Genomic DNA, 14510 nt, shown 5'->3' with positions numbered 1-14510 from the left:
GATTCACAAAATGATTGCTCACTCCCTGCCTTGTGAGGTTGGTCCTCTGCGCATGTGGTTGACAGGCAACAAGGGGCTCCAGGGTGCCCAGTGTGGAGGGCTGCATGGCTTCCCAAGAGCCTGAGGTTGGAGCAGAGGTTCCTCTCAGGATGCTGGCTTGAGGGGTCCCAGCTCTATCCCACCCTTTCTGCCAGACCTTCCACACTGGGACCCTCACTTCGTGTGGAGGGTTCGGGCAGCCTGCTACCCCTGCCTCATGCTTAGGAAGAAGACTGTTCTCATCAGAGGGCGCTGGCTCCGGCCCCACATCCCAGCCTCGCTTCTCATTGGCTGAGCCTATTTGAGAGACTTGTGAAATCTCTTCTTGTGTTCAAACCTGTCTCTGGAGTCATTCCCAGGAGTGACCCCGCTCCCATCTCCAGCCGTCGCCATGCCACCTGTAAGGCTAAGGTCTGAACAGATGAATGTGCCCAACAAAGCTGCTTTCCTGTGTCTACTGTGCTGGGGAGCCAGAGGGCTGGCCAAGAGGCCACTGGGGCCTAGGGACTTGGGGGTCTACTGAGGAGGCTCTTCTCTGATGGGTTCATGAATATTCAAACATGCAAATGGCTCACCAGGACTACAGGTCTCAGAATCTTAAACCTGCTCTGGGGGTGGACTGGGGTTTATTTCAGTGTAGAAAATGGTTCTGCAGGGTGACAGCTGCCTTCCACCTGACACCTCAGCCAGCCACACAGTGGTTCTGTCGATCATGACTTACACTGCAAGGGCAGGGTTCCCTCTCTCCCTCTTCGTCTCTCTCTCCCTCTCTCCTTTTTTTCTCTCTCTTCTTTCTTCTTTCCCTCCTTACCTTGTTTCCTTCCTCCTCTTCTTCTCTCAACCCTTTGTCTTTCTTGAATTCTTAGTTATATTTATTTGGAAAAAATGAAGCCTATATAAACACAAAGAAAATAGTGTATTGAACTACCACAGATTCGTTTCCGGCTTCAACGAACCAGCCCACGGGCAACCTTGTTTCACTGATACCCCCACCTACCCACACCCGAATTTTCAAAAAGTACTTCGGAGCAAATACCAGACATCATGTCACTGCAAGAAGTATTTCTAAAAGAGAAGGACTTAGGTTTTTAAGATTTTAAAAAAGGGGAATTATTATCTTATAGTTCTGGAGGTCAGAAAACTGAGATGGTCCCATGAACTAAAATGAAGGTGTTAGTGGGATTGGATTCCCCCTGGAGGCTCTAGGAGAGAACTCGGTTCTTGTATTTCCTGTTTCTAGATGTCATCCATAGCTCCTGGCTCACAGCCACATCAGTCTGACCATTGCTTCCTTCTTTACACCTCCTTCTCTGACTCTTGTTGGTTTTATAATTACATCGTGTGATTACATTGTGCCACACAGGTAATCCAGGATAATCCTCCCATCTACAGATCTTTAATTTAATCACATCCGCAAAGTCCCTTTTACCATGAAAGGTAACTGTGTTAGCTTTCTGTCACTATAATAAAATACCTCAGATAATTAACTTATAAAGAGTAAAGGGTTATTTTGGCTCATAGTGTTGGAGGTGCCAGTCCAAGATAAGGCAGATGAGCAGGCAGACCCACAGCCCTGAGCCTCTGGGAGCACGTGGCAGAGCTAAGCGCTCTTTCATGAATCAGCACAGGGAACAAGGAAAGGTCTGGGGGTCTTGCCCTCTTCTTCAAGGGCACACCCCAGTGACCCCATCTCCTAAAGGTTTCCCCATCTCCCACTACCACCACCCTGGGGACCAAGCTTTTAGTCCATGGGCCTTCATGGGACACTTATTCAAATAACAGCAGTAGTATATTTATAGGTCTCAAGACGGCACATGAGCATCTTTGGGAGGACCTCTGTTTTTCCTACCACATCAAAGCACAAGACAAAGCTGGGCACGGTGGTGTACGACTGTAATCCCAGAGGCTCCGGAGCCTGAGGCCGGAGGATGGAAGGTTCAAAGCCAGCTCAGCAACTTAGTGAGGCTCTCGGCAACTTAGCAAGACCTTGTCTCTAAATAAAAATTTTAAAAAAGGACCAGCGATGTAGCTCAGTGGTTAAGTACCCTTGGGTTCAATTCCCAGTAACCAAAATCAAACAAACAAGAAAATAATAAAAATCTCTTTCCATGAATAAAAATATGTACGTTGTCAATAGAGTAAGCCAGACTTTAATGTGATCCCCAAATTTTCTCTCCCTGAATTTATCACTGTTTGGGCTGAAAGCCTGAAGAAACCCATTTTTCTATGTTGTTCTTTTCTTGCATTATCCAGAAAACTGGGCTTTTGTTGTGCTTGTTCTTCTGTTTTTTTAATCCTCTTGCATCGTAGGGAGAGTGGGTGGTGATATTGGACCTGGAGGCTCACACTTGACCTCTTCTTCTTAGTGATCTGCTTCTGGCTCTCTGGCTTGGGTGTTCTAAGATAGCTCCTTCTCCTAGAGCACTTTTGGGGGTGCTTCTGAGATTGCCTTGTTGAGATCAGGTATTTGCATAATAGTACGTGGATAGTACATTTTCTTTGGCTGATTGCTTCTGAGAAGGACTCATTGTTTGGGAAACATAACCACAGTAACACTATCACAAGAAAAATATATAATTCCTTAATATCAAATATCTGGAAGGGACTCAATTATCTCATTTTTCCCCCAGTTTGTCTGAATTGGTTGAATTACCCGCAATAAGTTTCATACATCACCAGTGGTTGATGTTATCTCTTTCGTGTTACGGTTTATCTTCCCATTCAAAATGTAATTATCATTATCTACCCACACCTCACCTTTCTTAGATAAATGATAACATAGCATATCTTTTTAAACTTTAATAAAACATCCTGGAGAGTGTTCCTCAGCGATACACAGAGAGCTTGTCTCTTCCCGTATACAGGCGCATGGACTAGAGGTAATTGAACCTACGATGGACACACAGGTTGTTCCCAGGCTGTTGTTGTAATAAAGAGTGCTGTGATGGAGGGGGGGGTCTTCTTCTCGTGCATCTCCGGGATAGACTCCCTGAAGTGGGATTTGTGTGTCAAGAGTATGAAAACGAATGTGCTGTTGCTGGATATTTATTGCTGCATTTCTCACCCTGGGATTTTATCACTTCACCAACAACCAACAGTGTGTGAAAGTATCTGTTTTTTCACAGTCATGCCATCAGATTATGTGGTCAAACTCTTAGGTTTTTGCTAGGTGAAAAAAGTTATCTCGGAGTGTTTTGCATTTGAGAATATGTAAGTCAAGAATGAGTATACTTGTCGAGAGTGAGTTGTCACTTTCTCATTTAGCCACTCCTGGGTCCCCTCTGCTCTCTCCATCATAATGGGGTAGCGCTACAAAGCACCCACGTAACTTCTGAGCTGGTTTAGTAAATCCACCCTCAGTCTTTATTCCTGGTGGTTGTGTCGTGTGAATGTCTGCTAAGTGTAATTTGACATCAGAAATGCTGTAGCAGGGGCTGGGGAGATAGCTCAGTCGGTAGAGTGCTTGCCTTGCAAGCACAAGGCCCTGGGTTCGATCCCCAGCACCGCAAAAAAAAAAAAAAAAGAAAAGAAAAGAAATGCTGTAGCAGGCTCAGGGTTCCAAGGAGGCCGAGGTCTCCCAGACTCTGGCACATTGGAAGGTGGGCCTGTGGGCAGCCATGTCTGTCTACCATGTTGGTAGACTCCCCCTGAATCACGCCCAGTTTGAGGGAGGAGGGCCATTTTTCCCATGACTGCCTACATTTTCACCCATAGACTGGTGTGCCACAGATGGCTGATAGAGCAGGTAGGAGTTGGCATGGATCCTGCCCAGTGAGGGCAACACGGTTCAGTGGGCAGACCCAGGCCACTCATGAGTCAACCGCAGTGAAAAACTGCAGTTTTATGTGGAACAGACCACCTTCCCCTCTACCCCAGCCCACCTCCTCAGTCCAGCATCCTCTACAAAGACACCTGAGTCCTGTCCTTCCAATCCAGTGACCCCGTAAACATCTACCCATTTTCAGAGGAAATATCCTGGAGAGTGAAGCATGGTTGCTGTGGAATCTGGCGGTTTCTGTGGGGAGGGGTTGATGTAGGGTGGGGTGTGGTGGGTGCGGGGTGGCTCATCTGCTGGTGGCAGCCATCCGCCTGAGTTCCAGTGCTGTGCCAGGTCGTGGTTCATGTCCTGATGGCCTCTCCTGGGGGTGAAGACCGTGTGCAGCAACCCCGACACTGGGACCAGGAGGACTGAACAGTTACGGATGCCTAGCAGCATGGTCACCATGGCATTGGTGTGGCCGAGGGCATCTCACGCAGTAACACAGCTGGCAGGAAATCGGGCAGTCAGCCTCTGAGTTTCAGTCTGATTTCAGTCTGCAAATGGCCATTTCATCCAGTGAGAGATAAGGGAGATGAAAGACTGCAGAACGTCACGGTTCCCAGCCTGACCATGTCATGACACTGATGTGGGAATGGTCTTTTTTTTTGGTCAGAAGCAATTACTAAAGGAATCTTTAAGCGAGGTGTCAAGGAAAATTAGGTTATTCTAGAGTCACCGAAAGGTGAGAAAAGGGTCAATACAATTTATCTGCATTCTGGTGGCCAGCCAGCTTCTCTCCCCTGAGACAGGCCCATGAAAGGACTGAAGTGGGAGCTGGGGCGGGCTCTCCGAGAGGCTGGGGCAACTGGGGGCAGCCACGGCCAAGCTAGTTTCAGATAAAACGCAGGCACAGGCGACTCTCGTCCACGTGACTGCGGGTTCTGCCTTCCAGCAGATCCACTGGTACAGAGTTGTGTGGTAGGGCCAGTGTTTTCCAGCATTTATTTGTCGACCATGTATTTTAAGCAGTCTTAAGTACTTGGTGTACTTAGCCTTGGAGGGTTTGAGACATCAGAATATTTACACATTTGGGGTTTTTACTTTGATGACTCTTAAAAATGTATTTTTGGCCTGTTACAAATTTGAAGAAGATATGAATTATCTATATTCATAGCTTTCCCTGCCTCTTGCTTTTTAAGGAAGATCATTAGTTGATATATTTTGTTCAGCACCTTTGTATTAAGCTGATCAAGGGTGTGAGGTGGCCCTGTGAGGCAGACTTGGTGGACACCCAAAGAGCAGGCAGCTTTCCTTGGAAGGAGAGAGGAAGATGGGGAGGGATGAAAGGAGGTAGTTAAGGACTTTGCAAAGTGATTGCTACAACCACCTATGGCTTTTGGCTGACTAGAGAACCCTGGGGAAGATAAGACACTACTGGGTCTTTGTTTGCAGAAGAGAATGAAATTCGGAGAGCTTTAACAGCTTGTTCCATGTCACATGAGCAGAGCATTAGGGCTGGAGAGTGAATCTGTGCCTCGCTCTATCTGATCCTAAAGCCCAAGGTCTTAATCACCTATTGTCTCAGGAATGAGGCAAAGGTCCACAGGGATCCTGGCCTGCCGGATCTGATAAATAAGTCTGCAGAAGGGAATCCCAGAGAGAAAATAAGCTTCCCAAGTCATCATCAATATGGAAGAAGAACTTGAATCCCCATGTGACATGAAGGCACGGAGCATATATTCTAAGCAGAAAAATCCATAAACAGTTAAAGATTAATGCACCTTAGCAAGGCTCCAGCCAGATTTAAAAAGAACAAATCTTGCCAGAGCCATGTTTTCACGTTCTTGGGGCAGAATTATACAATGAAGAGATGAAAGGAAAACAACTGGTCAAACACACATTGATTTCCAGGAAGCATGGCGGGGTCCTCTGAGGCCTCCCTGTGAGTGAACACAGATCAGGGCTCACACTGACCTGTGACTGGGGGCCGGCCTCGGAGTGGTGGACCAGGATCACCTGTGCAGTGCCAGCCTGCAGTCCTCGGTTTCTAAGCTGTCTCCGTAGAAGCAGCTGGGGGTGAACATGTCTTTTAGGCAGGTTGCAGAGACCATCTGGATGTCCAAGAAGCTAAGAAACAGGCCAGGAGTTCATTGACCCAGGAGCAGAGCGCACATCCCGAACAGCATTGTAATGATGTTTATTAAGCCCCTCTCATCTGTGATCTTCCTTCCTGCTCTACTCTGCCCCCTGCCCCTGCAGTGCAGAGAGCAGAGCTGTTTTGGAATCACACTGACTTTGAAGCCTAGGCCCCTGTTCCTTTTGATCCTGGGTAAGTCTTCATGTCTCTGAGCCATCCTCCTTCTGGGGCAGATTCGAGGAGTCTGGCACACGTGTCCTCAATAAACTCTAGTTTCCTGGCGTTCCTTGTTGGAGGCCGTCAGTCATCTGCCTTAACATGTTTTCCAGACCTATCTCAGCTTCCCATCTTTGTCTTCTAAGCCATACTACTGCTGATCCTCTGGCCCAAATGCTCTTCCTCTCCATCTTCTCCTCCACACATCAAGGTCCCCTTGTGCCAATCTCACCACTATTTTTTCTCCGAATTCTGAGAGCCCTGAGCTCTCACAATCACGGGACTTGCACTGCTTAGGGGGCCATAGATTTTCCTCATGTGTTTGCTCATCCTTATTTGCTCCAGCCCCCTTATAAGATTGTCAGGGGCAGTGACTTTCTTAAATTCCTTCTCTATTTCTCACAGTATCTGGTCAAGTGCTGGTCACACAGCAACATGAGCTTAGTGGACATTCGCTGAGAGAACCAGGGGAAGAGTCAAAGCTGCAGGTTTATGGATACTTCCAGTGAACACTTGCTGAGCACGATCCAGGTCCCTGGAACTGGGTTAGATGCTGACGATGAGTGAGACACGACCCTAAGGAAGTCGCAGTCTAGTGGGAGACAGAAATGTGACAAGTAGAAGGTTGTTCGTGTGCTTTAAGGTCAAGATGGTGTTTGAGCATAGGAACAAAGCTTTGAAGGATGAGTAGGCCTTCTAGTAAGTGTGGAGTGAGTTTTTCTAAGACAGAACCGTTCATGCAAATCACAGGGTGGAGGAAATCTGGCATCTTCAGGGGAAGTGAAATACCCAATGTGGCTCAGTGTGGCCAGTGGGGGGACCCTGGGAGGCAGGAGGGATGGAATGACCTGACACTGGGAGGAGACACTGAGGAGTTGGAGAGACAACTGTGGCCATGCCATGGAGAGCCGAGAAGGGTAACAAGCTACTGGACTCTCTCTCTCTGGGAAAAGGGAAAGACACTAAAAAGTTTTAAGCACAGAAATTTCTCTCAGAAAAAGATGGCGGACCCTCCAACATTCATCTCCCATCAGTTTGAACAGTTATCCACACACTAAACTATCTTCATAAGGGCTAAGGAAATCAAGTGAGAGAATGCAGTACTTTTTTTTTTTTTAAGCATAGTAATAAGACACAAGGAAGTAGGCAAGAAGGAAGGAGTTGATAAGTCATCCTTCCTCAATCCCTAAGCAAGGTAGTGTGGAGAGAGACACCTTCTACTTGGGGTAGAGGGAACTAAGTTCAGGCCTTAGACTAGAAATTCAGTACCAGGAAGAACCCCATAGCCCCTGGCCTAAGGCTAGTGCATTAACTGAACCTCTGGATCTGCTTCAGCCAAGCAGTCAAGGTATTTCCTCCACCACCCGCTCCAATCCTCAGCAGCACAATGCAGAGCAAGACTCCATCTTCTGGGGGACAGGACAGAGAAGCAAGCTCGGGACTTTGTCTTGGAACTCAGTGCTGTGCTGGGGAAGTCTAACACTGGAAGGACCTCAAGGGCTCCTGTCTCCTGACCAGTGCCCATGGACGGATGGATCCTCTGAACCCACTCTGGCTCCAGGTGACCTGTGACCTCATTCAGATGGATTTCTATTCCAATCAGATTCTTCTGTGGCTAACTGCAGCAATATGGGCCACAAGTATAGCACAGCAGGAGGAAGGCCATAGCAGCATGGGACTTGGTCCTGTCCCTGTGCTGCACTGGTATTTGTAGGTTGTGGGCTCTGGGTATGACCCAGCATTACAGTCTTGGTGGCCATGGAACTGTTTATGCCATCTCTCCAAACATCCATGTAGCATGACATAGACTAGTACAGAAGAGAAAGGTAGCACCAAGTCATTGTATAGAAACCTGGGGCTGGGCCTTCCACAGTGAGGTCCCATGTCAGACAACATTCCAAGCCTCCCAGGTGGAGGCTTGCAGGGATGGATAACCCTTTTAAAGCAGTCTCATGGTTCATTCTGAACAACACACCAACTGTGAATTTGGCTCACCCTCTAGTGCTGAAATGGTGACAAAACACCAGAAATAGACTTGTGGCAAACCTGGATTTCGGATTCCATCTAGTGCTAAAATTGCTAAAGTGACAACAGACTCAGAGAAAATGAGCAGTATGCTTAGAATTCCTGCACGAGAAAGTTGAAATATGTAACCAGTTTAATGCACAGGTGACTCCAATACATATCAAGAACTTTCAGGGAACAATGACCTCACCTGATAGACAAAACAAGGCACCAGAAACCGACAACATGGCAACTGATATGTAAGGACTCAGATAATTCAAAATGGCGGTTGTAATGAAACTCGAAGAGTTTCAAGAAAACACAAATAATTCAGTAGTCTATCACAGAAATTTAACAGGTTTAAGTAACTTAAAAAATGAAAGAAATCCTTGAGTCGAAAAGTATAAGTGAAATTAAAAACATGATAGAAGATATTAATAGCAGAATCGGTCAAGCAAAAGAAAGACAGGCTTACTTGAAAACAGATGAGAACAAAGAAAAAAGAATGAAGAGGAATGAAAAAAGCTCACAGAAACTTTGGGACATCATTTAAAGCACATATTTTTGTTATAGGGGTTTAGGAGAGATTTGTGAATGATGAAGGAGTAGAAAGTTTATTCAAAGAAATGATAACAGGAAATTTCCCAAACCTGGAGAAGGATATAAATACCTAGGTATTGGAAGGTCAAAAGTCATTAGATTCAACTCAACCAGTGTATGTACCCCAAGACATATTATAATTAAGCTCTCAAAAGTTAAAGGCAAAGAAGATTCTCAAAGCAGCAAGAAAATAAATAAGTAATTAAATAAATAACATATAAAAGGGTGTTTCAGTTCACCTGACAGCAGACTTCTTAGCAGAAACCTTATAGGCCATGAGGGAGTGGGATAAAATTTTCACAGTGCTCAAGGAACAAAACTGCTAACCAAGAATATTATATATAGTAAAGCTATTCTTAAGAAATAAAGGAGATATAAAGACATTCCCAGACAAAAGCTGGGAGAATTTGTCACCACCTGACTTCTCTTCCAAGAAATGCTAAAAGCAGTACCCCAAACTGAAAGATATGCTAATGGGTAAGAAAAGACCTGAAGGTATAAAATCCACTGGTAGAAGTAATTATGCAGATGGCAAAAGTGGTGTGGAAACCATTTGTATCTGTTGCAAGAAAGACTAAAAACCGAAATAATTAAAAATAATAACTACATTAACATATTAAGAGATAGAACACAGAAGAAGATGTAAACTGGGACATAAAAAAATTCCAAATGTGAGGAGGGATGAAATGCAAAGTATAGTTTTTTATTAGTGTTTTTTCTCTCTTTTTGTTTTTGTTTCCTTTCCTATCTTTACAATAAATGGTAAGTTGCTGTTACTTTAAAATAACTTTTTATAATCAAAGGGTTCGTTGTAAGGTTCACAGTAACCACAAGGAAAAAAAACTATAGTAGATATAGCAAAAATAATGATTAAGAGATTAAAGCATGATACTAGAGAAAAATCATTTAAGCACATGGAAGAGAGGGAGAAATAAAGTAAATACAAAAAAACTAGAAAACAACAAAATGGCAGAATACTTTACTTACCAATGATTCCCTTAAATGTAAATGCATTAAATTCTCCAATTTAAAAATGTAAGAGTGACCAAATGGATAAAAAACAAGACCCAACTAGAGTCTGCCTCTAAGAAACTCACTTCATCTCTAAACACATGGCAAGTGAAGGAAGGAATAACATATTCAATGCAAATGGAATGCAAAAGAAGCAGCAGTAGCCAAGCATACGTCAAATGAAAATAGACTTTATATCAAAGACAGTAAAAAAAAGCTTAGGAAGGTTGTTATATAATAATAAAGGGGTCAGTACAGCAAGAGGAAATCATAATTGCACACATGTGTGCACCCAATATGGGAACATCCAGAAATATTAAGCAAATATGAATAGACTTAAAGGGAGGACTAGTAGGGGCTTTAATGCTTCACCTTTAGCAATGGATCTTTCAGACAGAAAATTAACACAGAAACAATAGAGATAAACCATACCCTAGGCCAAATAGATGCCTATAGAACATTCCCTCCAACACCAGAATGTAACTTCTCAAAAGCACATGGAACATTCTCTAGGAGGGATCATACGGGAAGCCACAAAACAAGTCTCGATAATTTTTTTTAAAAATTGAAATATCAATGAGCATGTTTTCTGACCACAATGTAATAAAGCTGGAAATCAATATGAGCAACTTTGGAAATCATACAAATACATGGAAATAAAACAACTTACTCATGAACAACCAATGTAACAAGGAAAAAATTAAGAAGGAAATTTAAAAGTTTCTTGAAACAAAGGAAGGTGGAAACCCAACATACCCAAGCCTATGGAATATGCAAAAGCTGTACTAAGGGCAGTTTGTAGCAGTGAATGCTGACATCAGAAAGGCAGAAAGATCACAAAGCAACAGTGCGTGGCCACTGCAGGAGCTAAAGACAAGAACGAACCAAGACAAAACAAACCCCAAATTAGTAGGAGAGAAAAAATAAAGATTAGAGCAGAAATAAATTAAACAGACACTAAAAATGATGAAAGATCAACAAAACCAATAGCTGATTTTTTGAAAAGATAAACAATTGACTTAGCTAGATTAAGAAAAATAGAAAGAAGGCTCAGGTAAATAAAATTGGAGACAAAAAATAACATACTACAACGGAACTACAAAAGCTCATTAGAGATTTTCATGAATAACTGTATGCCAGAAAATTTGACAATTTAAAAGAAATGAACAAATTCCTGAATACATACACCTTGCCAAAATTGAATCATAAAGAAATGTAAAACCTGAACAGACAAAATAATAGGTACTGAGATGGAATTAGTAATATCCCAGCACCAGATGGATTCGCTGGTGGTATGGTTTGAATTGTGAGGTGTCCCCCAAAAGCTCATGTGTGATAAATACAAGAAGGTTTAGAGGAGAAATGACTGGGTTATGACAGCCTTAACTCAATCAGCAAATTATTCTCCTGAACGGAATTAACTAGTGGTAACTGGAGGCAGGTGGGGTGTGGCTGGAGGGGGTGGGTCATTTGGGGTATATATTTTGTATCTGGAGAGTGGAGTCTCTCTGCTTTCTGATCATTATGTGAGCTGTTTCCTTCTGCCACACTCTTCCACCATGATGTTCAGCCTCACATTCAGCCAGGAGGAATGGAGCCAGCTGTCTATGGACTGAGACCTCTAAAACTGCGAGCCCCCAAATAAACTTCTCCTCCTCTAACATTGTTCTAGTCAGGTCTTTTAGTCACCTCAATGAAAAATCTGACTGAAACAACTGGTCTGTTAATCTAACAAACATTTAAAGAAGAAAAAATACTAATTCTTCTTTATTTATTCCAAATAATTAAAGAGGAGGGAATTCTTCCAAACTCATTCTATGAGGCCAGCATTATCCTGATACCAAAAGTAGACAAGGACAAAAATCAAGGCAGAAAGACTATAGGCCAATAACCCTGATAAAACTAGATGCAAAAATCCTGAACAACATACCATCAAATTAAATCCAACAGCACATTAAGAAGATCATTCACTGTGGTCAAGTGGGGTTCATCCCAGGTATGCAAGAAAGTTCCACGTATGGAAATCAATACATGTGATCCAACACAGCAGCAGAATGAGGGGCAAATCTAGTATGATCATCTCAATATAAGCAGAAGATAATTTGGTAAAATTCAACGTTCCTTCATGATGCAACGTTGAACAAAGGAAGGACTGTACCTCAACACAGTGAGGCCACATAACAGGTTACACAGCTAACCACACAGTGACTGGGGGAAAACCGAAAGCTTTCTGCAATCTGGAACAAGGTAAGGCTGCCCACTTTCAACACCTTTACTCAATATAGTCACCTCTAGCCATAGCAAATGGGTGAGGGACAGAACCCAAGGGCATTCAAATTGGAAAGGAGGAAGTGCAATTGTCACCATTTAGATGACATGATCTTATGAACAGAAAACCCAAAAGACTCCACAGAGAAACTACTAGAACTAACAATGAATTCAGTGAAATTGCAGGATACAAAATCAACAAAGAAAAATCAGCAGCATTTCTATATGGCAAGAGCTAATTATATGGAAAAGAAATTAAGATAGTAACTCAATTTGTAACAGCCACAAAACAAAAATGCCTAGGAATAAATTTAATCAAGGAGGATAAAGATCTCTACAATGAAAACTATAAAACTTTGATGAAGGAAATTGAAGAGGACACAGAAAAGGGAAAGAGCTTGTGTTTGTGGATTAGAAAAATCAATATTGTTATAATGTCCATACAACCCAAAGGGATGCACATATTGGTGCCATCTTTAGTAAAATGTCAATGACATTCTTCACAGAACTAGAAAAAGGACATCCTAGAGTTTGTAAGGAACCACAAAATTTTGAATAGCCAAAGACATCTTCAGCAAGAAGAAAAAGTAGGAGATACTACTTTAGCTGACCTCAATAATTATTACAAAGTATGATAGAGACAGCATGTATTGGCATAAAAAAGACACAAAGACCAATGGAAGAGACTGGAAAGCCTAGAAGTAAACCCAGGTACCTACTTCAACTGATTTTCAACAAAGGTGCTAAGAACACCTGTTGGGGAAAGGATAGTCTCTTCAATAAATGGTGCTAGGAACACTGGAGATACATGCAGAAGAAGGAACTAGGCCACATCTCTCACCATATGCAAAAATAAACTCAAAATGAATTGAAGACTTAAACTCAAGGCTTGAAACTATGAAACTGTTAAAATAAAACATAGGGGGAAACTTTAGGACATGGAATGGACAAGGAATTATTTTGCATAGCACCCCCAAAGCCCAGGAAACAAAAATAAAAATTAGACAAATTGGGTTATATCAGAGTAAAAAGCTTCTGCACAGCAAAGAAAACTATCTACAGAGTAAGAAGCTAAGGCTTACAGAATGGGAGAAAATATTCTCAAGCTATACATCCAACAGAAGGTTAATATCTAGAATATGTAAGGAACTTGAACAATTCAATAGCAAAATAACAAATAATCTAATTAAAAATGAGCAATAGACATTAAATAAATAGACATTCCCAAAAGAAGACATACAAATAGCTAAGAGGTAAATGAAAACATGCACAACATCACCAGTCAGGGAAACACAAATCAAAACCTCAGTGGGATACCACCTCACTCCAGTTAGAATGGATTACAATGAGATGATCACAAGTGGTCGTGAGGATATGGAGAAAGGGGAGCCCTCGTGCACCGGGGTGGGAATGTAAATCAGGACAGTCATTAGGACAATCTGTGGAATTTCCTCCAAAAGCCAAAAATGGAACTGCCACATGACCCAGCAATCCCATTCCTGGGTAGATATACCCAAAGGAAATGAGGTCAGCATGTTGAAGAGACATCTCGCTCCCATGTTGATGACAGTAACAATGACGATAGTCAAGAAATGGGGATGCCCTAAGTGTCCATCAGCTGATGAATGGGTAAAGAAATGTGGGACATGGAAGACCATTCAGCCATGATATGGGTGGAGTCCTGTGATTTGTGGCAATGTGGATGGAAGTAGAGGTCATTATGTTAAGTGAAATAAGCCAGACACAGAAAGACAAGTACGTGTGATCTAACCCACATGGAGTCTAACAAAGTTGGTATCCCAGGAGGGAGAGTAGGGTGGCAGTTAGCAGAGACTGGGAATGGAGGTGGCAGGGATGGATGGGAAAGGGTGACTGAAGGGTATAGTTAGGTAAATTAGTACTTTCCGGTGTTGCAAAGTGGGTGATGATGGAGAATGCATACCATACAGTATCATTAATAAAATTAATGACATTTGCAAAAAGGTAAAAGAAGGCTGGATGTTCTCACCATAAAGAAATAAGTGCTAGAGGAGGTAGAAATGTTCACCTCAAGTTGGACATCAAACAATATATACATGTATTGAAATATCACATGGTGCACCATAAATATGTGCAATTTCTTCATGCCAATTAAAAAATCAAAAGTTCAGAAATTTGAAAAGTTTTAAGGACAGGAGGGCCACCACAAAGGAAATGAGGAGAAAAATGGCTTCACTGCAGTCCCCCAGCCCAGGGGGACACAGCACCCTGAGGGTGAGGTGGAGGGAAGGAGAGCCCTCTGCTGCCAGAAGTCGCAAGGACGGTTCAGTGTCCATCCTTCCAACCATCCGGCCGTTTTTATTTTTAAATAGAGCTTTTCATTTCAAGGCATAATCAGGAACTACAAACAAAGTAGACAAACGCTTGAGGCTGAGGTAGATCACAGTCTGGGTGCCTCACGGAGATGCGGGGTAGTAGCGTGTGACCTCTGCTGAG

This window comes from Sciurus carolinensis, chromosome 9, assembly GCF_902686445.1.
Source record: "Sciurus carolinensis chromosome 9, mSciCar1.2, whole genome shotgun sequence".
NCBI lineage: Eukaryota > Metazoa > Chordata > Mammalia > Rodentia > Sciuridae > Sciurus > Sciurus carolinensis.
The sequence above is the reverse complement of the archived record's forward strand: the minus strand, read 5'-3'. Positions refer to the sequence as shown.